Source organism: Vicia villosa, linkage group LG2 (assembly GCF_029867415.1).
Source record: "Vicia villosa cultivar HV-30 ecotype Madison, WI linkage group LG2, Vvil1.0, whole genome shotgun sequence".
NCBI classification, from domain to species: Eukaryota; Viridiplantae; Streptophyta; class Magnoliopsida; order Fabales; family Fabaceae; genus Vicia; species Vicia villosa.
This window is the reverse complement of record NC_081181.1, coordinates 92,550,845-92,560,533: the sequence shown is the minus strand read 5'-3', so window position 1 is coordinate 92,560,533 and position 9,689 is coordinate 92,550,845. Positions and strand designations below refer to the sequence as shown.

Here is a 9,689-nt window from a genome sequence, read left to right as displayed (position 1 = left end):
TTCTTTTTTATTTTCAACAAAACACATAAGTTCCATATCTATTTCAGTACTTTTAGGTTTCTCTATTTATTATCTTCTTCGATGTTCGGTTCCTCCACCATTTCCGCCGATGTCGCTATCTCACTCCACCATTTTTCGCCATTGTCGTGATTGTTCAAGTTGCGATTATCTTCTTTAATTCATTCTGTTACTTATTCTTAGGATTTGGGCGCAGCTTTCTCAAGGTAAATCTTTTTGATTTCATTTATAATCAACTTCGCGCCATAGCCGCCATCATACAAGTTGCGATTCTCTTTTCTAGTCTGTTAGGCTTCTTGTTCTTAGGGTTTTTGCGGAACTTTCTCACTCAAGACAAAATCTCTGATTTCAAATTTGCTGCTTTGTTTTTATTTTACACAATTTAGTTTACATATTGATTACACTCATTATCCGATTACTCATTATCTTTAATATTTAGCAGATGGATGCAACTACGTTCAATTGAAGGAAGGTTCATCATATTTGAAGAAGGTTGTGAATGGTTTGCGTCTCAAGTGATTATCATGTATCACCCTGGTCAGACTGAAAATGGCTATTCCCATGTTCTTAACTACCCAAGATCGACAAGAAAATACAAAAATGGATCCAGACAATTCTGCAAAAATGGAGGATCAAGACGCAAAATTAGTTTATTAGATTTGTAAAGTTAGTTTATCAAGACTAAAAAAACACTAAACAATTAGTACATGTACTTATATACAATTAATTCAGTGTCTTACACTATTGTCAATTTACTATAAAGTTAGGAATGAATGGAACTAAGATAAATATTTTCAATTTGGAACTAAGTAACTTAATAATGATTGACAGTATAACATGTAATGTCTACCAAGCAACAAAAGCATTACTTGATTGATGAAGTATTTTCTAATTCAACGAAAAGATTGGGATTCTATCAACATAACGGTTGTTACTAATAGTCGAGATTTATTGCAGGACATTTATTAACTCCAAAAGCTTTTTACACTAAAATCATGAACCATGAGAATGTACGTTTATATAGGAATACATTGTTTACAAGATTGAAATTGCAATAGTCTTGAACCGAAAGCTGAAATCCGCAAATTACTTTATTACAACATACTCTACAAGCAGTCAAGTTTCACCATCTATTATTTCTCCTACTCTGCTGAACCATCAGTGCTTTGATCAACAGTCTTAACCTTTCCCAACATAATATCAAGCTGCGCAAAATAGTATCAAATAATCAGTTCAAGGTGAAAACCAGTTCCAATAATTAAAGAAAATTCAAAATAAACATCTAGCTTTTAGAAACCTTTCCAATGATTAGAAAAGTAATCTTACTTTTCTCAATTGCCCGTCCATTGCTCTACCTTTTTGTATATACATGTCTCTAATTTGGAAAGTACTAAGTACTAAATTCAGAACATCATGCAGAGTTAAAAAAAACTATTAAAAGTCTGTTATATATAAAAAAAACTCTATCTGAAAGTGTGCAACAAATAAAATACAATCAGAAGGAAACAGATAATATACCGACCGTTAAACCAAAAATCAAGGGTGAAATCTAAATTAGAGATATGTACAAAGTGTTGTAAGTAGTTTTCAGTTCAAGTGGCAATGCAATGAGTGTGACGTTCCCTGCATATAAAACCAGTGTTAGTCCGCCAAGCATATTATGCAAAGAATATAGTAGAGTCTTTCACAGTAAAGACGAACAGTAGCAGCATTTACGCATAGAAGAACTCTTAATCCAATATAACTATTAAACTTATTATCTTTTCTAGTCCTGGAATCACCATAGGATCACCAAAAATCTCCATTGTTGGTTGAGCTCCCACAACACTATAACCTTATTATCTTTTGCAACAATTCCCATTGTCGGTTGAGCTCCGACAACACTATAACACCCTGCAATCAATACAATCCCAAATTTAATTCAAAATAATGAAACTACAAAACCAATACAGACACATGAGTGTCTGTCTGCACATATCCATTGGACATTGTTCCATCCAATTATCATAACCTACAAAACCAATATAAAAAATCATAGAGAATGCCTGATGTGTTGTTTTTGGATCTCTATAATCTTTCCTATATATGATGTGGATGGGAAATCTGATGCCAAAGTGCCTACTTGAGAATTTGTTCTCACTATTGATAAAGCATTTTCATCATCAAACTCTTCAGTTTCCTGCATCAGAGTAAGGATACGTCAATTTCTTCAGGTGGTCTAGAGAAAAATGTATGTGGCTTCATGGTAGATTAAATGTCAAATAGCATACCTAAAAAAACCGATCCAAATTTATCTTCGCAAAGAAAGGATACTCATATCTGACATAAAGCAAACAAAACCATGTCTCTTTTCAAATTCAAATTTTAAATTCATGAAAAAATAGTGTATCTAAAGAAGACTTATGATTAAAAAAAACTATTTTGAAGTGAAAACTCTGAGCATACCTCAATAAAAGCTTATCGTTAACTGGGGACAACATCGTATATGTATTTCTGTAATATCTCACCACATCATCAAGGGTCTGCTTGCAATAACATCAATCAACCATATAATTATGTTAATTTCGGAAACAAAAAAGAATTCAATGACAATAGACAAGTGGTAGCAACTCATTCTCTTCTACTTACCAAAGTAGAAAATTCTGAGTCAGCACTTAGGACTTTAAGATCTTCACATAGAATACTTTAAGGGTTTAAGCTAAAATAAGTAAAAGAAAGTTATCAGTAACTAAATTGTCCCACATATACTTGTAAGTTGTAACACATCAATTGAAGTCTTCAAGAAGGAAGAGTACCGTAAGGATTCAATCAATTGCATTAGAATGAAATGAAATTTCCCATCAACATAATGAAATAAATGGAAAAAGAATAAGCATACTTCCATTTTTCCATCATCCATATATCGTCGGCTGCAGAGCCTATTATGATATCACAAGAATAGTTTATCATGATCTAAGACTACAGGTCTTCTCACCATTAAAAACAAGTAAATTCTTTGAATTCTAAAAAATGTAGTATGTTATCATTAATTTTAATAGCCTAATGTATTCATACTAAATCCTTCTATCACTCTTAACAAATGCATCAGAGACTCTACGACAAATCAACCTCTTGGAATCTATAAAAGTAAAAAATTCTCTTAGCGTCACAAACTCAGTATCTCATATATTTAGAGCTAGGCAGCATATAAAACATAATTATAAAAAGGAACTAAACTTGTATTTGAAAAAGTAACTAAACTAAAGAGTATTTAGTATGAATACCTGTTTCTGTCGCATTCAGCTTTCCATAAGATTTACTATAGACATGTAATAACTGCATTGAAGAATCACATTCAGCTCTGCATTGAAAAATTCATACTATCAGACCATGTATTACAAATGTATACACTTAAGAATCAGGTATTAAACTAAGACAAGAGTAGTATGTGGCTGAAACCGTATATTAGCACCTGTAAAAAATGATTTATCAAAATTCAGAATCCAAAATTTTAGAAACAGAAGCACACAACACAGGCAGATAAGGGTATCTAAACTTTGACTTACTTTTTCTGTATCAATTCCTCCAGCTCCCAACATTAAAAATTCATTTGTTCTATCTCTTCAACTGTGCACTTCATTTCCATAAGCTTTTGGGAAACCCTAAAAAAATTCAACCCAAATTGCAATAAAAAGTGAGAGAGGGGAAAGAATAAATCAAACTCATGGATCTAGTAAAAATAACAAACAAAAACATGAATCTAGTAAAAATAACCAACAGAGTGATATTGAAACATAAACAGATTCGACAGTTCATGTGAAGAAGATGACAAAGTTCTTCATGGATTTGAGATAAAAATCTAAGCTTTCATTAAAAATGAAACCAGAACAAAACTTACATTAACAACAATTTAAGAAACTTCCCTATTTTAACTTGAAGCCACGACTTGAGCTCTGTGGCGGACTATAGGGTTACAAGAAGGAGAGAAGAAAAGAGATGAAGAGAGAATGTAGTGTAGATAGAGAGGATACTGCGGGAGAAAGAGGAAGTGAAAGAGACGAGAAAGAGAGGAAAGAGTGAGGGAAAAGTGGGTGTGTGAGAATGGAGGAAGGTAGGGTTTCGGGAAAGAGGATGAGGAAGAAAGAGAAAAGTGAGGGAAAATAGGTCTTTTCAAATGAGATGGATGGAGAAAGGAAAAAATGGGAAATATGTGTGGCACTTGGAGGAATGGAGAAATGTAATTGGTGGGAATACATTTTGATTTAGCAAATTACAATAAAGGGCTTTTTGTAAGGTAATTATTTTTGTCATTAAGGATAATTTAGGGTTTTTGGTGGTATGTTTCATTCTTAGTTAGGTAGTTGATTGACCAATGGCGTGCTGCCACATGATCATCTTCAAGCTCCAACCGTAGTTTTAGACCATGAACCTATAGCGACGGTTCTTGGCGTCACCATAGTACCTGCAACATACTAACAACACAAATATGCAACGAAAACTCAAGACGAGACCATGGTTAGACTCGGTTCATCCATACGAACTCAACCATGGCCTTAATATGGACCAATTTCACCTGTAACGAAAAAATCTAAAAACGAAACCCTAGGATCCGGTAATGGCAGTTTATGATATAGACACGCAAACGATGAATTAACCGCCCAGAAACGTTCATTGCATCATAACAAACAAGATTATATGATCAAAATCTATTTATGCATCATGGATCATTGAAAACGAGATTGAGTTCAAGTGTGTGCAAACCGCGGCTAATTGTGGATGATTCTGAGTGATTCAAACTTGGAGAATGATGGGAACAGCATCAGGGTACTTCCAAGAACGTGTTTGATCCTTCAAATCCCTTTGAATCAAGCTGCAAAAGCCAAAACGATTTTGAATTTTTCTTCAACTTTATGGACTTGGTTAGGGTTCTATACTGCAGAATTTCGTCCCCTATGCATCTGAATGAGTTCCCTACTTATAGTAATACAAATTAGGTTAATAAAATTGGCTTGAATCCTTTTAAATCTTTGATTGCCATTAGAGAAAATTTGATTTGCAATATGGCTTTAAATCTTTCTAATTATGGCCAAATTGATCCAATCTTCTTCCAATTATCATGTGCACGAAATTTGATTGAATATTGAGACATTATTGATGATTGTATTGGACCCAAATAATATCTTTACCAAATATTTGATTTTTACTTGATTATTTCAATTTTAAATGAGTAAAAAATTCATATAAAATTGAATAAATCTCATAAATTCGTGGCAATGGGATTTGATATCTTATATGACTTGGGGAACAAGATTGGGCCAAGAAAGATTGGGTCACTTTGCAAGAAAATCCGATTTAAGGTCTTTTGCTTCACATTTTTTCCTTCAAAATTGCCCAACTTTGACAAGGCATATCTCCCTCAATTTTTAAGATATGGAGGAGTTCTATGACTTTTTGGAAACCTCAAGATGTCCTCTATAAGCCACTTTCGAAACTTTTTTTCCAATTGAGGATTTTATCTTGATGATATTGGCTTTGACAAAAAACTGCTTTTGGTTGACTTTCTAAAAGGACCTATAATCTTTTGATCCATATCTCTCAAATGAAGCATTTCTAGACTTGGCTTGTGAGATACAAAATTGTAGATAATTCAATTTCCTTGAAAATGAGCTTTGGATGGGAAATTTCTGATGTTCCATGTGGAAGTTATGGCTGGTCAAAGTTCAGTTGACTTTCTTCTAAGAAACCCTAATTTAGAAACTTTTAGGTTTTTTTGATTTCTGAATCTTTCCTTGATGAATCATGATCAATCCTTGATAAAATGATGAATGATACCTCAAAATAAGTTTGTTGACAAAAAATCAGGAATTTTGACTGTACTTTAACCACAGTTGACTTTTAGGTCAAACTAGTCGACTATTGACTTTCTAAGCAATTGACTGGACAATCTTTGGGGTTAAAACCTGAATTTTGTCATGGAGATAGTTTGAAACATTATAAGCCATATGAAATGCATTGGAGCCTTTGATTCATTGGTTTTCTTCAGTGAAATCAAAACCCTAATTCCTTGAGCCATTGTTTAGGAGGGTGTGTCTTTGAGTCTTGAACTTTGGTATGAGCTTGAATAGGAGAAATGAGATGGGAAAATTTTGGGGTATGACAATATCCTCAAAATTGAGATTCATATCAATATTCTTTCATGACTCATCTTAATGTATTATATTGGAGCAATTGGAATATACACAACACATCTAAATATTCACTTAGATGAGAAATATTAGAATAAATGGTAAGTTTAGGGAGGGTTAAGATATAGTATCTTGTTGGCTTGATGCGAATAAATATTTAATGTACTTGATTGTTTGTTCACAACGCATAATTTAGAAGTTATAATCTCATAAGTATCAATCGTATAACTACCTTATACGTCTAAAGAACGGATCTTCAAGTCCTTTTTTTTTCATATGAACATATGCTACAAGATGTTCAATATCAATTTTTAGTAATATATGAGATACTTATCAAGAAAGTTCTGGAAAGAAAAAATTCAGAAAATGAGATTGCTTTCTGAGAAAAAAATTTCACAAACTTCTGGTTGTGAGTAGACAATAAATATTTTGCATGATATTTTGGTCAATGCAACAATTAATGTCATGAGAAGCTCAATTTCTCTGATTTTTAATTTCCTTTAGAAACACAACAATATACTGGATTGAAGAAACTTCTGGTTCTTCAATATTAATTATTGTTGCACACCAATTTTTGACCACTGAGATCCCATCATAGCCTAAATACTAGGATCATCATTGTCATCATTATCATCATTATCATCATGCATTTATTATATGCTAACCAAAAATACAAAAATTGTTGTTTGTTGCTTGTGTCCTAAGACATGAGACTAATCAAGAAGAAATTGAGCAAACTAGGGTTTTGAGGCCCACAAATAAATTCAAAATTCTTCTATAATTCAAAGGGTTCTCCAATCAAAACCAAGGTCTAAAGATGGGTCAATGCAAGATCAATCACCTTCAAGTTCATCAAAAGCTCCAAATAGGGTTTTGACCTAATTTCTATGAAGGGTTGACTTTTAATCAGAAGATGGTTCCAAGACTCAAAAATATGATTCAAGGGCATCCAAATCAACATTATAGTCCATCCATATCATTCATTTGAAGAGGAGAGCTTGATTCATTTAGAAATCACAAAACTGCAGTTCATTTGGAAAAAGCCAAATGTGCAAGTCAACCTTTGACTTTTGAGAAAAATAGTCAACCATGGACTTTTAAGGATCCAAATCATCATCATATGGATATTGAAGATATTTGATCAAATAAAATTCAAAGAATTCATCATGAATCAAAAAGTCAACAAAAAGTCAAATTAGGGTTTTTAAGTGTATTTTGACCTAATTCATGGATCTCCAAATTTTGCCTACACACTCGAAAATCTCCCAACATGAAAGTTGTAGATCTTGGAAAAACAAACAACTTATCACAATGGAACTTTTTTCAAAAAGTGATTATTTTGAGAGATATAGAATTAAGAAGATAACTTTCAAAAGACTTTCAGAAATTTTCAAGTGTTTTACTTGGATTTTTTCTTAACTTTATGGCCATTTTTCTCAATGATCCAAAAGGAGTTTGAGGAAACTTTTAACTACTCATTTGAAGTATGTAGCAAGGGATTTCCAAAGAGCTAAGTAGCAGGAAATTTCATGGCTTGAGCAAGGAGATATGATTTTGTCAATATGCCACCATGAACACTTGAAAATGAAGAAGAACATGAAGAAAGTGAAGAAGTTATGAACCAAACTTGTTCAAATTTGAAAGATTCCTTTCTTGCAGCCCATATAACTTGTTCAAAGCAGCATAATCAGAAGATTACACTTGCTTTTGAGCTATACAGAGATGTCTTTTAAAGATCCTAGATTCAATTCCTTATAAGAAACAATTTTTGCTTTTTTAATATTATTAATTCATAATTGTTTAAAAATGAAATTAAAAATAAAAATCAATTTAGTATTTAAAAAATAAAAAATAAAAAGTAAAATCCAACGTGGCAGTCTAGTCACGATTCAAAAGTATGAAAAAATTTCAATTTAAAAAAATTAGTAGAAGGACTAATATGATCCGGTTAAATTTTGTAAGGGATTAAGTTGAGTCTATTTTTTTGTGAGGGACTAATTTAACTTGTGTAAAGTTTGTGAGAGAGAAAAATGAATCTTCATTCTATATTATAATAATAATAATATTCTTTTTTCTTTTAAAATATAATTTCGTAAAATCAGTTTAATTGTAGTTTTGTAAAAACATATGATGGTAAAGACAATGATGTAAATGAGTATTCATGGGGACGAATACTATGATATTCGTGTTCGCTCCATTGGATAAATATGATATCCACTTCTACTCCATATCCGTACAGATATCCGTTAAGCGAGTAATCCACAAATTTTAAGGTGCCCGCGGATATGAAAAATATACATTGATAACATTTTTTTTTTAAATTTTGTTGTCAAATCCATACTTTTTAAAAAAAATAAATTTATTCTAAATTTACAAGTATCATTGAATTTTAGCGTACACAAAAAAGCTATTATAATACATCATCCATACGATTCACTCTCAATTTAACAATCAAATTTCATCACATTAATTTTCTTCTTTTTCACCAAAACATAATATCTATACATTTTATTTTTTAACCAAAATAAATAAAAAATATTGTGATTGTGAGTTATAGTTGAAGAGCAGACGATGGAGGAGTAGAAAGGGAGACACTAGTTGGATAGAGGAAGAGCGGTAATTATTGGTTGGATGATGGAATTGTTGAAGTGAAATATAGAATATTGAAGAAATTTAAATCTGAAATTATCAAATAGATTTTTAAATGTGGAAGGTTTTGTTCAAATAAAATTTTAAAAAAATAAAAATAAATATAATATGAAATTTTGGTGTAACAGATCCAGATGTCGTGAAAGATGTCGAAACATGTGATCTGTCAAAAACAATCAGCAAAGAATATACACATAATTATGCCAAACTAAAAGATAAAAGACACCAGAAATTGTTGACCCAGTTCGGTGAATTCAAACCTACTCTGGGGGCATACCAAGCCAGGAATGAAGTTCACTATCAACAGTATTAATTCGAAGCTAAACTAGTCTCAAGCTTACCCCTCACTTAATCCCTACCCAGTGACCCTTCTACCTAGGTCCTCTCTAGATATGGGATATTCTCATCCCACTTCCAATAATCGCAATGATGTTGTACAGTTCTCCAGTCCCAAGAGCTGTAGCAACGGCCTAATATCCATTTCCTTCTAGTCCCAAATATCAATAAGTTTGGAAGACACACTTCCATGATAATCCCTAGCCAAGAACCTTGACTATGACCACGAACTTGGAGTTACTTCAAAGTGTCCTCCAAGAATAATACTCCTCTTGCCTACAGGCTTCGAGGATCACATAGGTAGCCTTCCCATAAGCCGGGAGGTTTACCTTGACAAACCCTAATAACTACATTGTTATATGCTCAGTGGTTGTCTTATTTTTCTAAGTTACAAAATCTTCTATTTATAACCTATACCCAACTGGATTTGGGCCTTCAATCACAACAAACTTGTTGTTCCAATATAGCAGTAACTTTTTCTACAATTGAGGTATTCAATCTGTTTAGTTTCCATGAATATCT

The 9,689-nt window shown here is 32.3% G+C and overlaps 1 long non-coding RNA gene across 2 annotated transcripts; it reads right to left on the bottom strand.

Annotated features, from left to right (window-relative positions):
• Positions 1 to 965: 965 nt before the first annotated feature.
• On the bottom strand, positions 966 to 3,538 carry LOC131646431 (uncharacterized). 2 transcript variants are annotated; one of them, XR_009297486.1, is made up of 7 exons: positions 2,814 to 3,538; positions 2,647 to 2,716; positions 2,464 to 2,540; positions 2,289 to 2,337; positions 1,541 to 2,197; positions 1,345 to 1,415; positions 966 to 1,223 (listed from the first exon to the last, which is right to left on the bottom strand). It is a non-coding gene; the product is annotated as an uncharacterized LOC131646431 (long non-coding RNA). The 2 variants fall into 2 exon arrangements; XR_009297485.1 differs by having other exon boundaries at positions 2,647 to 3,538.
• Between the last annotated feature and the right edge of the window lie 6,151 nt (positions 3,539 to 9,689).